The sequence below is a fragment of the Macrobrachium rosenbergii genome, chromosome 4 (assembly GCF_040412425.1).
Source record: "Macrobrachium rosenbergii isolate ZJJX-2024 chromosome 4, ASM4041242v1, whole genome shotgun sequence".
Classification (NCBI taxonomy): Eukaryota; Metazoa; Arthropoda; class Malacostraca; order Decapoda; family Palaemonidae; genus Macrobrachium; species Macrobrachium rosenbergii.
The window spans coordinates 65,932,282-65,951,397 of NC_089744.1; the positions used below are offsets into that span (position 1 = coordinate 65,932,282).

Genomic DNA, 19,116 nt, shown 5'->3' on the forward strand with positions numbered 1-19,116 from the left:
GTTACCAGGAAGATCGTACCACAGTTTAACAGAGAAGGGAAGAAAGACATCTGTTAGTGGGTAGTAAGTCAGCATGGCAACTCGACAAGCGAAGCTAGCTAACTTACTAAAGATATTACCTAATCCCAAGGTCATTAGCATGAGTAATGATAAAGCAGAATATACCGTAAGAAATGAAACCTGTAAGCACAAAGTACGGTGAAGATTAGGCCTATTTGAATACTGCAATAAATAAGCATTTCTGGGAATTGAGTTTTCGTTACCGAGAAAACTCTCCTTCTGAAACTGTGCTTTTGCATATTCTCCTTTGCAAATTTTCCTAAGCTCAGAGTAAACCCCCGATAATAGTTTTGTTCCACTTGAGTTAGAGCCGATTGAACCGGTTAATTGAAAATTGATGTTCTGCAGTAAAAATAAGACTAAAGGGGAACCGCTCCGCAACCTGGTCGCGAGGAAAGCATATACCTTTTCCGTCTCGCGGGTTTCAGTCTTTCCCTTTTCGATTAGTCTTGATATTCTGACTGTTTCGAGGCTGTTAGACTTTGCCGTTTTCTATTTTGGTGGATGCATTCGATTGCTCTGAGAGGTATGGTGTGACCTGCAAGGGAAATCCACATGATTGGAAGAAAGAAAGGGTTGTAAAACAGAATAAGTTTACATATGATACAGAAAATATCATTATTTGTCGCGTTTTACGGTATTTGGTACTGGTGTCATTCCTTTTACGATAGCAAGTTATTTGCAAAGTCAAGAGTTTTCATGTGGAAGAAATGGTTTAGCTTTATAAATATTGTGTTGTTGACTAACGAGCTTTGTTTGTTTTACTGAGGCTGTGTGCATCCAATTACAGTCGGAAATAAATAACAAAGTTTGAAAGTTTATCAAGGTTATATAGGGGCGATTTTGAGGTTGTCTTTGTATCTATATTATTTTGTGCAGGATCCAGAAAAGTTTTGTAAGATTAAACCGATGAATAAGGAATGTGGAGGTTGTTTAACGTAATTCACTGACAATCCTCATGATTCCTTTTTAAAAGGTAAATGTAAGAACATTCATTCCTTTACAGAATAAAAAAAAAAAAAATACATTTCCCCAGTAACCGTTAATCTTCCTGAACTGCATGTCTGTCTCCGCTTCTTGCTAAACAGACCGTAAAAGAAATTATAGTTTCCATTCTTTTAGATAAGTTCCTATTTTACATTTTGTGTTTCAGGTTATCATATTTTTTCTGTATATGTTTACTGTTCTATTATTATTTTCAGTACTTTGCATACTTATGGAATCAGCGTGATTTGAATAATGAACGGAACTGTATAATTATCCGGATAACAAGGCGAAAACCTTTTGAGTCTTCTTTTATCAGGACTTGGCGTAAAATCAAGTTAAGAATGGATTTACATACGTTCTCTGTTCTTCTTTTTCGTCTTAATTTATTTGGCCTCTCCTTTCCCATGCGCGAGAGAAATAAAACTGCCCAACCCAGTTTTGAAATTCGCCGAATCGAAGCCTTGTTCAAATTAATGAAACGCTTTGTCTCTTTGTTACAGGAATTAAATCATTCGTCCACATATCCGCAAATGGAAAGTGAAGTCTGACCTCTTCCCCCAAAGTCGTAATTGGAGTTATGGGGTTTCGATTGTCCGTTTTTTTATGTTGACTGTAAGATCTGTTGATTTGAATGGCTTTTAGGTTTTCCGTCTTCTGCGGTCTTTTGTGGCGTTTTCCTTGTTCCAACTTTATCATTCGCTATCCCTTCGGGTGTCTTGCTGCATAAGAAATGGATGATGTCCTCATTCAAACCTTTCTCAAACCATTCTCTAATTACAAATATTCCTCCTTTGAGATGCTAGCATCTGTTTTACGGTTCAGCAACAAATTTTTAATAAAAACGAATTCCCCCAAGCTTTAAGCATATTTTGTCAAGGTATAATGAAAAGGTCGGCGAATATTTCTTAATCTTTCCAATTTGAAGACAAACATGAAAGAACTATTCATATGTTTTAGATAACTCATATTTCCTTAAAGATTCGACAACGGCAAGAAAATTTTAAATGATTCTTTGTCGTGTTAACTGGAAAATATTATTGTTACAAATTACGCTTTTTTTTTTTTTTTTTTCATGTGTAATGCGAGTTGCACGTTAAGTAGCTACTTTAGGCTTCATTTTGGTTTCGCAAGGAAACTACACCATCTTAACATACTTATTATAAAAAGAAAAAATACTGTTTACACAAGTTTCACTGATATTCAAGCAGAACTAGACGTACGATGCATGACATAAAAAATACTTTGTGCAAGTTTAATGTTTAGCCTATTACTGTGACTTTGAGTAAAAAGTCTCTTTAGTAGCAAATGACGGGAGATGTGAACATAAGGTTAGAGTGAGCTCATCAAAGGAATCCAACTACCCTTGTTTTAAGTAACCTCAAAAAGCGAAACAAATTGCTATAACGCAATTTTCTGAATAAAAATAGAATTGATAAGTTGCACGTGAAATAGTATTTAAATAAGTATGGCAGATGTTGAGAAAAACCAACGCGAAAGAACGTTCTTTTAAACTATCGAGAAGAACAGAATGAGCAGCTTCTTTTGATTAAAGCGAGACATAGCAAAAGAAAACTGACACCACTTCCTGGGCTTCCTGTTATTACATGTCCCGCCTTGCAATCATGAATAAGAGAATCATCTGGCTTTGTCTTTGTTTCCTGAATAATTTATTCCAGCCATTAAGGAAGAAAGGTCATTTGCACTTCTTGTTATGTCAGCGCGTGAGAGGAACAGGTGATTATCTTGGGAATTTCATCAAAGGTATTATACCCATTGTTTTCTCTTTAATGGTGAATTATGAACATGAAAGGTTCTTGTTCACCCTCTCACTCTTTCACTCACACTGTCATTGATCGTCCACATATCAGCGTGCAAACATGCGCACACTATTAAAGAGTCCTGAAAAATAACAAGCTACAGTATATAGACTACCATAAGAAACCATATGAAAAATTAACAAAATTTATGTAATGTGGACCGAGAGAAACTTAAAATGTAGATATAACGGAAACTTCATTTTGAAACATGAAAAATGGTAAATGACAGCATTGGAAGTGTTTTGTATTGGGAACCTTATGATCTTGACTGCCATGCGTACATACATACAAACATACATAAATACTACGCACACATATACATATATATATATATATATATATATATATATATATATATATATATATATATATATATATATATATATATATATATATATATATTATATATGTATATTATATGTGTGCGATTATCAAATTTACACATGAAATCTTTTATGATTCCAAATATAAAGCCATAAATAACCCTTTAATATCCAATTCACTTTCCCCTTGGAATACTTTGCACCTAAAGGGCATTATGTATGATAAGCACATTACCAGTATTAAGGATGCAAACCTGTACCTTGTTAGATTGACAAGTGGGTGACAGTGACATTAGCAGCGCAGCCATCAAAAGAGATCAGAATTAATTTCGAATTCAGATTCTTTAACTTATTATCGTAATCAACCCTTCTTCATCATAACAGCTGGGTGCTATGTTTGTAATACGGGGCTATTTGTACTGTACGATTATCTCCCAGTTTTTCGTATGGCTTTGAAATAGCCAATTAACATCGAATTAACTTTACTGTAGGAATAATTAGGAATAACTTGCATCCAAAGCAAATCCAATGTGGTAAGTGTATCTTCCCTAACCAGGATTCGAGCCTTGGCCTTCTTGGGTTGGCCTCGAGTGATTCAGTATCCGTCAGTTGTCAAGGGTGATTTCGACTCTGTGCCGCTTTTTCATGTAACATTCAAGTTCTATACTGAGAATCGAAATCAGCTCATCTCGACCACGAAAATTCAGTGCTGTTACGGCAACATACGGTCATTTGTATATTTTGCGAATGCCATTTTTTATACATCTAAATTTTGAGCCACAAATACCCAACTGATACCGTATTAAGCTACTTTATCTTTGGAATAACTTTTACACAAATGAAATTATGTAGGATAGAAAATCCAAGCTGACGACAGAATTCAAGCCAATGCCTTATTCGGTTGGTGTATGTGTTTGTGTGACAGTGAGAGTCAATTTCGATTTTAAGTGAAGAAGTGGAGTTTGATCGGAATACGTAATGCAGAATCGAAATCAGTTCTTATCTCTCTGGACATACGAATGGATAATGTCATTGTCAAATGCATACCCCCAACAATACTATTTTGTGGAGATGGCGATTACAACAAAACCCCGCCATGAAATTCCAAATATCCCAGGCTACATATTAATTTAGATTAAGTAGTATTTTACAGTCATTTGAATGCATGGTGGGCAGTAAGTAAGGGTTAGGCTTTAAAATGGTAAGTTTTCAGATACCGTGAAAAGCACTTTCAGAAGGGAGTAACGCTAGTATCAACCATCCTTGATTACGAGTTCCGACGTCATCAATCCCCAGATGCATTGTACAGTACTGTACAAAATATTTGGAGATGTTGACACGATCGTCCCCAAATGTTGACACGATCGATCCCGATATTTTCTTGTTCAGCATTAATTTGAAATGAAAAGTTATTTTCAAAGCACACTTTTGCGCAGCATTCCGTTTTACGTATAACATATGTAAATTTGCACCTTATAAAAGTGACATGCTTAAACCCTTTAAGTACAGGTCATGAACTTAACTCTGAGGTGACAATAAAAAATGTCTTGGAAGTTTTTAGAATTATAGTTACTATTATCTCTCTATTCAAGTATCTATTTGGAAGCGCTTCTTGATCAATGGTAAAAGTTGTTTATGTTAACAGAATACTAAAATGTCACTAATAATTTGGGTATCTGCCTTCCTAATCTATGTGAAATCCGTTATTTTTTTTTATTGTTGGATAGCTTGTAAAAACGACTATCAGATAATGTAGATTATCTCAGATAATTACTTTCATATGATGAAGTCCAGCATTTGTTAATAATTAAATGGATGACCTGATTAGATTACGGCTTGCAAGACCAAGTTGTGCGTGCTTTCAGAATACAAGGAAAAATCAATGAAAACTCAAAAACTTGATAAGATAATGGTACTTTTATTTATATATATATATATATATATATATATATATATATATATATATATATATATATATATATATATATATATATATATAAAAGAATGTGTAATTGTAATAATTACAATGCCCTCTTAACTTCTCGAATTCTTCACACTTTTTGGATACGTTTGTCACTACAGAGCCTTAGATCCAAATGCAAGAATCTGAAGTAATTCTGATGTCCGTAGCATGGTTAGAACCCGCATCCAGTCTTAGAACGGGGCCAGGTCAGCAACTTGACCGCGTTCTGACACTCTGATACTCTACTGTATAGGTGGGTTCGAATCTTGCGGACTTCAGAATTACTTCGTATTTTTGCATTTGGATCTAAGCCTTTGTAGTAACAAACATATCCAAAAAGCGTGAAGAATTCGAGAAGTTACGAGGGGATTGTGGTTGTCACAGTTACATACGTATCTGGTAAATAGTGACCAGTAGATTCTGTGTATATATATACTGTACATATAATTTATATATGTATATATATATATATATATATATATATATATATATATATATATATATATATATATATATATATATATATATATATATATATATATATATATGTGTGTGTGTGTGTGTGTGTGTGTTTACGTGTACATAGAAACTCTGCCGGGAGAAGACAAATATTAATTTGAGTTTGCTCTCAGGGGATTCCATGGCAATTGCGGCTTCGATTCATAGCAGGAATTAGGGTGAAAATAGTTGTATGTCTTGGGGTTCTCAGTCTTCAATAGTTTAGCACGAGTTCTCGCAGTACGAAGGGTTGAATCCCCTTATATAATCAACCTTTCTAACAACAGACAATCAAACAAAGATATTCAGGACAGAACAAGACGCTTTATACTCCGTGTATGTGTGTGTGTGGCACAGATGTCTTGAATCATAGAACTGGAATTTGTTACTCACTCCAGAATACAGGACTCAAATAACTATTTCCTTTCGTTTTCACTTAATTTGAGAAACATAATAGTCGTCTCAAAGATATACGGCTCAACATTGCAGATGCGAATTGAGTATTCCAGTCACTTCAAAAGTCAGTCAGGATTTCATTACCTTGGATCAGACACATTTCTTGCTTGACGTTTCAACCTTTTATTGCTTGTCTTCTCTCTTATTTTCTGTTTGCTCCTCTTTTATCTTTTTAAATTAGGCCTTGTTATTTGCCTTCCCTTATTCCTTCATATCCACACAAGATTCTTCATCGTTAGAACTCGTATATCTTACTTTCCTACTTCGTTTGTGCTATTTACTTTACTCTGTTTTACTTTGTCTCCCTTTTGTTTATTTTTGTTTCACTTTAATCAGCACAGTCGGTATATATATAAGTAAAATTTTAATTCCTAACTAACTGTAGGTGTTTACAAAATATGAATTTTCCACTGGTGTCATCCACTTTTGTGATTGCAAGCACAGTCAGCGTGTTCATTGCTTCAAAAGCATGAGCGTATGTTCACAAATATCCATACACACCACAAGTATATATCTAACGCAGTGCTTCCGAACAGATTATTGAGTGATTACCTTACACAGTGTTCTTGGAGAGCGTAAAATTATGAGCATGGCAGTTATCTTTACACTTCCAGCCGATATATCCAGAACGTACAAAGACAGTGAATGGAAGTGGCAGAAAAATAGTAAAACATCGTAACAATTTACTATGACTAAGCAAAGTAGCATAAAAAGTTAGATTGCAGAGAAACTTTACAGTTCGGACTGTAAGTCTTTTTGAAGGTGGTTTCAGATTTATGAAGTATATAATACAACTCCTAGCAAGGGGAAATGTGACTGAATCGCAGATTTCATAATAGGGCTACTGCTCAAAATGTCTCAAAACTTAATCAAATTATCCCTGACAGGATTACTTATCTTGGTGAGTGACTGAGGTACAGTCACTGAAGTCTCTGGGTAAAGATGTGGATGCTGGTGAAAGAGATGTATATACATAGCCGTCACGGGAGCATCATCGTCTGCACTAATTTTCCTAATTTTTCTTGAGACTGACTAAATTATATTGTTGGTTAGAGGGGGCAGTCTTAGTTGAGTTTTTCCCTAGAACGCTACTTTGACTGGGACAGGACTGAAGTAACGTTATAATGATGAACATTGAGTTTTCATATATTCGAATTTCACTGTTTTCTCAGTGGTCGAAAGGCTTCCCTAGCTTTGCACTGACAATTTATGGTAGTCTGTGCTACTTTAAAACATTTGTTATGGTTGACCCTGGGGTCAGTCTCTTGCTAATTGAATTGAGTCATGGTTCTTCTGCTCGCTGATTGGCTGTTGTGTGTCACGAAGCATGGTCTTGCTGCCCTAAAGTTCATAAAATACACTGGCTAGGGGTCAGTCTTGTCAATCAATTGAAAGTTGTTTTCTTGGATTCCAAGGGTGCAACCTTCAAAAATGGTTTGCCACGGTACTTGTTCTTTAGCCAAGTTTATCTTTATTTTCAGTATCTTGTTTAGGAAGAAATTACTGTGAAGGTTTCGGACATGACCTTTTGGATTAAAAGAAGGAATGAGGCGTCTAACGAATCTGGGGTCAGTGATCTCCCAGAGCACTTCACAAATCTAAAAATGAAAAGATTAATGCCATTGGGAGCTCTAAGGAGCCCAAGCGAATGATTATAAATATGAAGCTACTGTTTGTTGTTGATCTCCTCACTATGACAGTCTTGGCTCTACTCTTGATGTTAAATATTAAGAGGTGATGTTGCTGTTTATGGATTATATAAAAAAAAGCTTGTCCTGTAGATGGCCCATGGATGCCAGGAGTTATCAGAAAGTTTACCCTATCTTTATCTTCATTTTATCTTTGATCTTCAATTTTAAAACCACCACTAACCACCACTATTGTCTCTCTGTTAGTTGACGTGGGTAGTATGAGGGTTCTTTGTCATACGCAGTGTGTCAGCTGTCATGTTGACCAGATTTATCTGACCTTTTGTTATTTTTTATAGAGATTTTGTTTCCGTTTTTCTTTATACATATATACCTGTTCATTATACATATATACCTGTTCATGTACATGATTTTATTATTAAGTATACTTCTGCAGATGATTCAAATTGTTTATTACATTTTATTCTTATAAAATGCCTGAAGATGTTAAGCAAATTCCTGGACCAGTGTGTCCTAGACAGCTCAGTCTGATGTGATGTATTGTAGTATTTGTTGACTGCGTGCTAATATTGGATACTTTTTAGTTGATTCCAGCCTGTATTACATGCACGCATCTATGCTCCGCATTCCAGGCTTCAAGAAACAAATAGTTTGATACCTAAGCACGATATTGATGTGCTGATGATGTTATTATTATATAGAAGGCTTGAAAATGTGACTCAGAAAATAGATACAAAATACAAGTAAAATATATTAAGTTAACTCAAGTATGATACGAGCTTCTAACACAGCACTCTAGGAAAGCTTCGTATGCTTATCAATCTTCTTATCTATATTTAAGTTATCTCCGTGTTATTCCACCTATCATTACAAATCTTGAATATTTAAAGGTAAATGTTCATTTACCGTTTCTTAGTGACACAGTGTAGCGTGCCTGCCATATTAAACTTCTTTGAAACGTTCGGAAACGTAGACTGGTAAACAGAGAACCTTGTACGCCACCAAACGTCCCTGAAATATAAGGCTTGGGATTGTTTCGTCCATGGTGAAGAAATTTATGATATAAAATGAGAGTACTGCAAATATGCATAGGATTTCAAGGCTTAAAAGATGCACAAGAGAGAATAGAGCTTGCAAAAATTTAAATGAAATTTAAAAGAGAAAAAAATTCAACTGAAGCCGAAGAGTGACCATTAAAGTACTGTCCTTGAAAATCATGATCTGTAATGCGCGTATGCCACCAGATATACGTAGGCCATCTACTGTGGAAGAATCAGCGGAGGGGAAATACAAAAGAACTGATATTCATCAGAGCAGTCTTCTTTTGCAAGTTACCTAATAACGCTGACTGATGGTTCAGCTGGTGGTCGACTAGTCCCATCTGACCCTCCTTTTGGCCTTAGTCAACCCTTCAAGAGTTAAAAGACTTGACTGAATGGGTTTAATTATTTATATTATTAATAGTAATCCTACTGTAATTTTTTTTATATACATCCAAGTCAGCATCAAAAGTATATACACTCATTTGCATGCTGTCTTGTTGGACCTTGGTATACATGATGGTAATGTCCATGCCTCATATCCCTTCTCCCGACGTGGTCATTTCAGATCCAAGGAACCCCCCACCCCCATCGTGACCCCCCTTTTCAACACCGACCCAAGAAAGAGTATAAGTCCATGTCATAGAGTTTTATCCTGAAGTATAACTCACAGGTATATTTTGCTAATGAAGATGAGCGTGAAACAAACGCTATTACAGGTACATGAAAGCCATGGATTTCATAACCACAGTCAGAAAGTTGTTAGGAATGAAAAAGATAGCTAGTAACCTTCTAATCCTTTAATAAAGTCCGTATTATTTCAAGTCATAAAACAAAATTCAGTGATACACTATTATTCTAATTGTAGTATGCATCGAACGTTTCAGAAAACATTAGCATTCGGAGATAAAAAAAAAAAAACTCCGCTAAGGCTGAAGAATCCACCTTCACTCCCCCTCACAACCGAGGGTCCCTTATCTAGATCCGGACCTCACACAATTTAACTACTGTACTTGTTTCAAGTAACAAAGTCCACCTTTGGACAAACTGCGTAAAAATGCACATTCAGCTTTTTTGCGTCATCCCACTAGACGAACAGACAAACATAAAAAGACAAAAAACAGAACCACCTTGGCGTAGCGTAGGTAACAACATTCTTTGGTTTAACGTAAGGTAACTGAGATTTTCATATGTACAGTTAATTGATGTCTTTTATAAAAGAGGATAAAACTTCTATGATTCCGGTAATTAGTTTTGTTGTAGTGACTACCGAATGTTTTCCTTTTTTTTTGCGTTTGTTCATTGTTTGAACATAGATGCATCATTTGCGTTGTCACTAGATGTATCGAAACAATAATGATGAGTTCGTGCAATGAAAACTGATTACTTGCCTTCATAAAGCAACTTTGTCATTGTAGTGTTTTTATAAATGATGCTCAAAACTCCTGAACAAGGTTTAAGACATGACCACGGTCTAGAAAACTAGACCGTGGACATAACAAGCTAATAAACATAAACACAAGAACGTACAACTAAAATGAAAAGAATTCACAGGAAGAACATCAAGAAGTACAATTTTGATTAAAAGAATTGGCATTCCAGTCCTTCTCCAACAGCCACTTCGTTTCAAGATGCTTGCATACCATTTAGACGATCGTGTCATTCAGTCATTACCAGCATATTTGGTATTTTTTAAGGATTAACATTAGGTTTGTTAAAATCCATAGTTAACACCATCAGTTTTACTACAAGAGTCGCAAGTGGTGATTAATCCTTTTGCCATTTTTCTCCTCAGTTTTCAGCAAGGTCGGACAGCACCCAAAGCGATCAGGCACCTCCGGAAATGGTGACCCTCTCCGTGAACTCGATGTATTCCTTCACGGAGAGCGGGTCGGTCAATTCACCGGGGTCCTCACACCTGTCCTTGAGGTCTGAAGTGTCGAATACTCAATCCCTCTTCGCACATCCGTTTGTCATCAGGTCGAATTCCACCTCCGCTACCACGACGGCCTATGAGAAATCACAAAATCGTTTAGCCATTCCAGGTGAGGGAACCAGTTCATTTGCTCAGTGGAAGTGGAAGTTCTTCCTGAGTTCTTTAGATGCTTTGATTATCGTTTTTCGTTTTACATCGTTCCTTGATGAAATATTTCTGATCTAAAAGTTTTCCTTTTGTCTCAATAACAGGTCCCCATTTTCTTTCACGAAGTACAATAGCTTGGAGTGTCATGGGCAAGCTCTTTGAATTCCTACATATGGCTGTGACATTAAAGAAACCTTTTATTTTAGATTTCACTAGTGAAGATGACGAGATTGAAGACGAGCTCGTCGTTATACAAAAAATATTTACTTAAAATCTGGGGTAGTTTTGGAACCCTCTAGTTCCTTCCTCAGGAACAGAATAAAAGAAATTTAAAACAAATAAAAGGGTAAAAGAATAGATTCTGAACATTGATGTAGTACCACCCTGACAACTACATACATGTTGAAGTGTCTATCTTTCTTCTTAACATCTTGATTATAAGGCTTGTATTTCTTGGTCTTCGAGGAATGCTTTCCTGACTTAGAGCACCTCACATATCCTTTTTCAGAGCGCCCATCAACCTGGGGCTGCATTCTGTTTTTTGGTAATTGACTAATAAATCATTGCTTCATAAAAGAATATCTATACTACAGCTTTTCTTTAGTTTGAATGCATTGGAAAACTGAGTTCCAAACTTCCGACTCATCTCTTGTTAGAGCTGTACAAAACAAGAGAAATTTAGTTTACTGTTATAGAATATTTTCCAGGGGCTAATGTCAGCCAGTCATCTTCATATAATTTATAGGCTAATTTTATTGTTATCGCCTTCTCAAACTCCCTCTAAATATCGGAGGAAAAATAGTACGGAAAATGCAAGAGTGATGGTGCGAAGATAGAACAAAGGTTTGTCTACGTATCTTTTTGAAATACAGACAGAGAAAACTGATCTTTGTCGTTTTTGTGGTAGGCTACATCAGAAGAAGTAAATTGGCTTGAATATGAAGTTTGCAACTATTGGTACCACACGTACACTGATAATGCAATAAAGAAACCTTCATACTTTAGCTGCAACCCTTGTAAGAGAATGGTCGCATGCTAATACCTGCAGAAGAATCTGATGAGACTGTAGTCACTCTCAATTGTGATGACCAAGATCAACACGATATAGGAGAAGTTCACTGAGAAATGCACCAAGATATTTGAAGAAAATACAGAAACTATGAATATGCAAATGGGAAAATCTTTTTCAAAATGAAAGGGAACAAACTGTGCAAACAACTTAGAACTAAGAACACAATTTAATTATTAGTTTTAGAAATACGATAATCCCACTAAGAGCTACTGAACAGAAGAAAACATATTGTCAGCTATTCGTGATAATTCTAATAAAACGTCCCAGCAGATGAAGAAGGGAATATAATTGAGTAATTGAAATATAAGAACCAATGTTCAGGATATCTAGTAATATCTAAAATTAACTTTAAAAACGTTGCTACACCGAAATTTAAAACTAAAGGGGAGGAAACATTACATCATGAAATTTTCATCGCAGATAAGAAGGAAGGTGGGTATACGTGGTGATGTACTTTAAGTGCCCAGTAAATGTTGTAATGTCTATGGCCAATACCATGTAATACAGGGCTTCAGATGCCAGATATTTGGACATTAGCGGGACAGTTGGGCTGAACTTGTATTTTCAAGTGTGTGAAATACCACACATTGAAGGGCAGTAATTAATTTGAGGTAGTGTATACTTTGCCAAGGGCCATGCAGAAATTTTGGTGATAGAAATTCATTCCTCGTTATAATGTGGTTCGGATTCCACAATAAGCTGTAGGTCCCGTTGCTAGGCAACCAATTAGTTCTTAGCCACGTAAAATAAATCTAATCCTTTGGGCCAGCCCTAGGAGAGCTGTTAATCAGCTCAGTGGTCTGGTTAAACTAAGGTATACTTAACTCATCTAAAGTGCTGCCTTGTGAACATTTAAAAGACTGAGAAGCAAAATTACCGAAATGCTTGAACAAGTGATAAAAATCTGATCTATATAGTACAGAATATACCACCGAAGGCGTAAACACGTAATAGAAGCAAGAACAAATATAGATTAGTGGAGTCAATATGTAACAAAGACATTAGAAAAAGAACACCACCAAGATTACCACCAGAAACGATATTTGAAAGATAACCGGATTGCAGTTATTACTTATTCCACAAGACAACTGTGTAGAGAGTTTACGTAGTTTTTCTTAGTTCGAAAATTGACCAGGGCAGATTCATTTGGCGTGTAGTCCGGAAGTGAAATACGAATCTGGTGAAAGCGAAGAACGGTCGGCGATTCACTGATATGAAGATAGAGGAGAGCACACTTCCTCATGGTCATATGATAACTGACAATAACCTGTTCCTATAAATTTTGATGTATTTTTTATTAATCGTCTTCTCTTAATGATCTAAAACATCCTGGTTATAATACTGCATGTAAGTTCCCCTATACGATTGACAAACGGCCAATTAAGAATGCCCCAACAGAAGAGCTAAGTGGAGGATTAAATGTCGTCCCATGTAAAAATAAGCAACTACCATAATTCGTGATATCAGGAGGATATAGCCAGCAAAGGTTATTAGAACTTGAGCAAGCAGTAAGGAATAGGGATGAAAACAGTGAAATATATTTGATAATAGAATCATTTAGTTGATTTGGAAGTATGTAAAGTTAAATATGAAAGAAAGATCGTTGAGGCTGATGTTATAAACTCAGCCCAAAAAAATTAACTTGAATGATAATTTTTCATAAATTTGGCTGTTGAACTGTGACGTATATCAAGAGGCGGCAAATCTTAAGATTAGGCAAGCAACATATTAATAGTTTTCTGTAAATGGTTGCAATCTGTTGTTTTACTCTTTTCTTTGTTTTTAACTTCTATTAGCTTGTGTCTGAAGAGGAAACCAAGAGGTTCCGAAATAGTACCGGAATTTTTATAAATAGACTTGTAAAAGAACAGGACAATCATTAGTTTCATAAGAGAACGAGGGAGTGTAGTCTCTTAATAAAAATGTACAAGAATTGTGTTCACTTATAAGTAAACTATAAAAGGAAAATTTCTACCATGTAATAAATGGAGAGAGAGAGAGAGAGCGAGAGACGCGCATAGTTGTGAAATAGTTCCGCCACGGAAGGATGAGGAATTGCATCGTTGAGGTCCGCCCATCAGGGGATTCTGTCACTGATTGAACAGTTAATTTGAAAGGTATGATCGTAATTCCAACTTTGTAATTGGATGCGGTGTGCAGAGCCAGTTTAGTTATCTCTTGCGCCAGAATTAAAAATAATCAGTATCTTCACATCTTTGTTCGTCGATGACGTGAAAAAGAACTTGTTTAACTTCCTTTTGAATGTGTACGTATGAATGCTGTACATAGAAGGAAATTATAAAAATGGAAATTCGAAATCAAACGCTTGTATCTTACGCAGAAGGGAAGATTGTGCAGAGGAGTACTAGGAAATGGATGAGGTGTTCAAAAAGATAAGAGAGGAAAAAGACATACGGTAATAAGAAAAAGGGGCAAGAAAGCAAACGAAATGCAAATAGAGAGATGCTGTAGGAAGAGAATGTTGTCTTGGTTGATCGAGCGCGCATTTTAAGAATTTAATGAATGTTGGAGTGTGGATATGGTCTTGATTATTGTCCTTTCATTTTTAGTTATTTGGAAGTAAATATAATGGAGGATAATAAGATGAGAGGTCAGTCACAGAACAGAATACTTGAAGCAAGAAAGGTAACCGCTTCCGTGCAAAAGACTGGAAGTCTATGGAAGTCAAGGTAGGGATTGTGTGAAAGAAATGTTGAGTCAACTTTCCTAATGGAAGTGAAGTGCGGGAGTTAAATACGAATGAAGGAAGTGAGTGGTGAGAAATGTGAAGAAATATATAAGGCTAGCATAGACCAAACGACGGATGAGTGTTATGAGATGGGTTGGTCTAGTGGAAAGAATGGAGGACGACAGTTTGGTGAAAGGAGTAGGTAATTCAGAATTATTAGAAGAGAGGAGGGAGGAGGACATAGAAAACAATGGGTAGGTCAAATGAAAGAGGTATCTGCAAGGAATTGGTTATATATCTAGGAAGCATGAGAGAGGTGAATGTGTAGGGGGATAGTGGCGAGTCCTCTGTTGTGGCGTATGAAGCAGCTAATTTAGAGAAAGTATTTTGCATGAAGGCTTTATGCTTATGATATATATATATTATATATATATATATATATATATATATATATATATATATATATATATATATATATATATATATATATGTGTGTGTGTGTGTGTGTGTGTGTGTGTGTGTGTGTGTGTGTGTGTGTGTGTGTGTCATGCATGTGTGAATATGTATAAATACTGCATATATATGTATATAGACATAATATATTTATATATATATATATATATATATATATATATATATATATATATATATATATATATATATATATAATATATATATATATATATATAAAAAGAGCCTCGATGGCTCGGTCGGTAGAGCAGCAGACTTGGGCCTCATAAGAAGTCTGTGTCGCGGGTTCAAATCCGCAGCCAGCCGGTCAGAGGGACGGACAATTTGCTATCCATGCAGACACCCCAGGATTATGTATGTAATCAATGGATAGGTTTGCTGAAAAGCAAATGGGTGTTACAGACTAATACACACACAAACAAAGCCACTCCAACATCTAAAAACATAACAGACGCCTTACACGTCTCGAACTGCCAGCCTAACCACTCACGTCTCCTCGCTGCTGGGAGAAAGGGAGCTGGGGATTTGGCACGATACATATACACATGCTACCGGGATCTATCTAAGCGATGTCAGGCAGGGCAGCCGATCGAAGCTACGGCCTACCCCAACGCCAAATCAAAGTCCTTCAAAAGAAACATCGTGCTTACCCCATATGAAAAATGGGAAAAAGCACGTTAAAACGAAGAAAATATATATATATATATATATATATATATATATATATATATATATATATATATATGTGTGTGTGTGTGTGTGTGTGTGTGTGTGTGTGTGTGTATAGAGAGAGAGAGAGAGAGAGAGAGAGAGTGTGTGTAACCTTGTCACCAAAATAGCCCGTACCTGACGATGTTATTAAGTTGCTCTCACGACTTCCTAAGATTTCCCTTGGGCATGCACAGTAATGTAGCCTGCTCCCCAAGTTTTGTTTCCCTTCCTGAAGAAATATGAGGCTATAGCAGTTCCCTTGAATTTGATGAACATTATCGGTCGTTTATAAAATCAACGCGTAATCTGTTTAATTATTTCCATTAGAACCTCTATAATGGTTAGTTGGTTTGCTTTATACAGAGGATCAGTCTTTACAGCCATAATTTTTAAGATTGATTTTATGACTATTACTTTACTGGAAAAAAAAAGTTTCATGTTATTTTTTTATATATTTCGACGTTTCTGGTATTTTTGATGTAGAGAAATAATTTCTTACTCCCGCTTAAACTTTTCATCAATATATTTGTCCTAAAGACACGAGAGTGACATAATTTTCGGAGATTTTCTGATGATTATTTAAAAGAACAAAAGCTGAGAACGTAGTCTCCTTACTTTGCAGTGCGCTAGTCCAGCATTGTTCTTAAAAACATTTTTGCTATAGTGTTTCCAAACCTACTTGGTGTTTTGGCCAGGGCAAGGATGGTGCATATCACTACCACATCAAACATTCTCAGTCAGTCTGTTTGGTGTTTGTACGCACCACACACCTAAAACTTACTAAAGTAATCAGTTCTAAACTTTTTTTAATCATGTTAAGACCTTTCGTAATATATTTTTGTAAACGTAGCGCAGATTTTGAGCTGCCTTGCCAGTTCTTTTAAACGATTCACAGTGAAGCTAAGCTGGCCTTGGGGCATGTAGAGGTCGGATTTTCTACGCATGTTTTGGTGAATAGGCCCAAACAACGATTATTGTTCCCGTGGGTAGAGATTAAGGAATAAACGGTCCCTTCCAGCCAAGTATATTTGGCAGAGTGGTAGGAAACCCTTAAAACGCGAAAAAAGGACTGGATAGTACAGTTTCTTGTAGTCTTATATGTACCTTGTCAAAACAAAGCGCTGAGAATCACAAATATAAATGTTTGGACATCTCTCAACGCTTCTCGGACCACTACAGTCTTGTACAAGATAATCACTGGAGATGAAACCTGGATTCACTACCTCGAACCGGAGAATAAGCACCAAATTAGGGAATGAAAACAACCGTAGTCGCCTCTCCGCAGGAGACGTTATACACAGTTTTCTAGGGACATAAAAGACCAGTCCTAGAACATCATCGCAAGAGGCGCTCATAGTAGGCTAAATAATGCAATAAGTGCACGATTCTGCCAGACGTTGTGAAAGAAGCTGAATCCAGCGATTCCTGGCAAACGTCAAAGTCTGTTTAGAATTTTTTTATGGCAATTCATGCCCACATACTGCTGCCCAGTGTTGCTTCAATAACTGGTTTTCAACGACTGACCACCTACAAAATTTTGAGAGTAACCAAAAAAATATTAATTAACTAAAGAGTTAGGGAAGAGGGCAATATTTGGCATTAATGTACACAATCTTGTTGTACAACAACAAATTTACTTGTTAATGTGTCACTTCCATTCAGTTTGATGCTTTGTTTTCGCAGGTCAAGACTCACAGAGGTCACGGCGGCCGTCTCTGTTGAGTCTACGCTCCCTGGCTCGATCACTCAACCCTTACGTCAGCATGGACTACGACTACGACTCCTTCGATTACGACCCCGGAAACCCCTCGGGGGCCGGTGGTGCCTACCACCTGGGGCCATATCTTCCAGAACCGGTGCCCAAACTGTCCTTTACCCAAAAGCTAGCTTTCCCTACGTTGGTTCAGAATTCCATTGACAGGCCAAAGCCGCGGGATCCTTACATGGAAGCCGAACACAACATGAACACCTTCGCCAAGATCATTACCATCGTTGTCCTTGCCCTTGTCACCGTCCTTGTTCTTGGTGTCCTTTACAAACTTCTTCATTAAGTCTCTCTCTCTCTCTCTCTCTCTCTCTCTCTCTCTCTCTCTCTCTCTCTCTCTCTGTATGACTCATCAGTTAAGCTAAAGCGTGGATTGTCGCCACTAACAAGAGATAACATTTGTACGCTTATGCACCTGACATGTTATAAACTTTGTACTTAGGCTAAAAAAGAAAACTGCCTAGTTACTATTGATCAGTTTTAGTTTTGTGGCTTGGTTAACCTCCATTGAGAACAAATATTACTACGTATTGATCGTTCATATTTACTGTATATTGTTCACCCTAAACGCCCCTCCCTGTCTTCTGGTTTCAGCTATTAATGTCAGTCACAGAGGGTAAATACTTCTTCTCTATATTATTCATATCTGACGTGCTGGTTCGTTCAAGAGGTTAAGTTATTCAAAGCGTTTCAGTATAATCAGCCCCTAATGATTAGTTTGGTAGACTCGTATTTTCCCTCATACGAAAAGGACGTTCGGTTAAGCTTTAGACATTTAATTGTAAAGGCAGTGGTCGTTCAATAAACAAATAACAAAAAATGTATGTCAAAGAAGAGATGTCATGAAGCGAAAATTATCCAAGACTGTCCTTTTTATCTTGCAATCACCTCTAGTAATCTAATCTCTGTTGTTAAACGAGGGTTGATGTTAGAACTAGAAAATTTAATTGTTTAAGATCCTCCCCTCTCTCTCTCTCTCTCTCTCTCTCTCTCTCTCTCTCTCTCTCTCTCTCTCTCTGATCGATTTTGTTTTATAGTTAAGAGCCATATAACCAATTCACATATAAACGGTAATTTTGATGTCTAGGATTAAGTCGTGTAAATATGAACACTTATGAACCTACGTACAACTGGAGCCATTTGAATCTATCCTGAAAGATAGTATCGTTAGATGAACCAAAGACCTTATCTTCATTTTTCCTGCTATTAAAATGCTCTAAAGGTTAAAAAAGTAAACTAAGGATATTGTTGGTTTGTTTATGAGTATGAATTTTTTTAACAATTATTTTAAAAATAACTTTTTAATCATGTGCCAAAATATTAGCTGCTTCATATAACCAGAAGTGTCAAACACCCACTCTTGGGTAGCCCGATCTTCTGTGCTAGTAACTTTTCCATACCACTCATGTCTAGCATTTTTTCAGGTCCTACTCTCCTCTCTCCTTCAAACACCTCCCACTAATAATCCCTTTCCCAAATAATTATCCTCTGTTCTCTCCACATGTACAAACCACGTCAAAAAACTCTGATCT

General features: G+C 36.4%; 1 pseudogene; it reads left to right on the forward strand.

Moving 5' to 3' along the window:
- Nucleotides 1–17,886, forward strand: part of LOC136835434 (mediator of RNA polymerase II transcription subunit 15-like) — a 553,735-nt pseudogene extending 535,849 nt beyond the window's left edge.
- The last annotated feature ends 1,230 nt before the right edge of the window (nucleotides 17,887–19,116 follow it).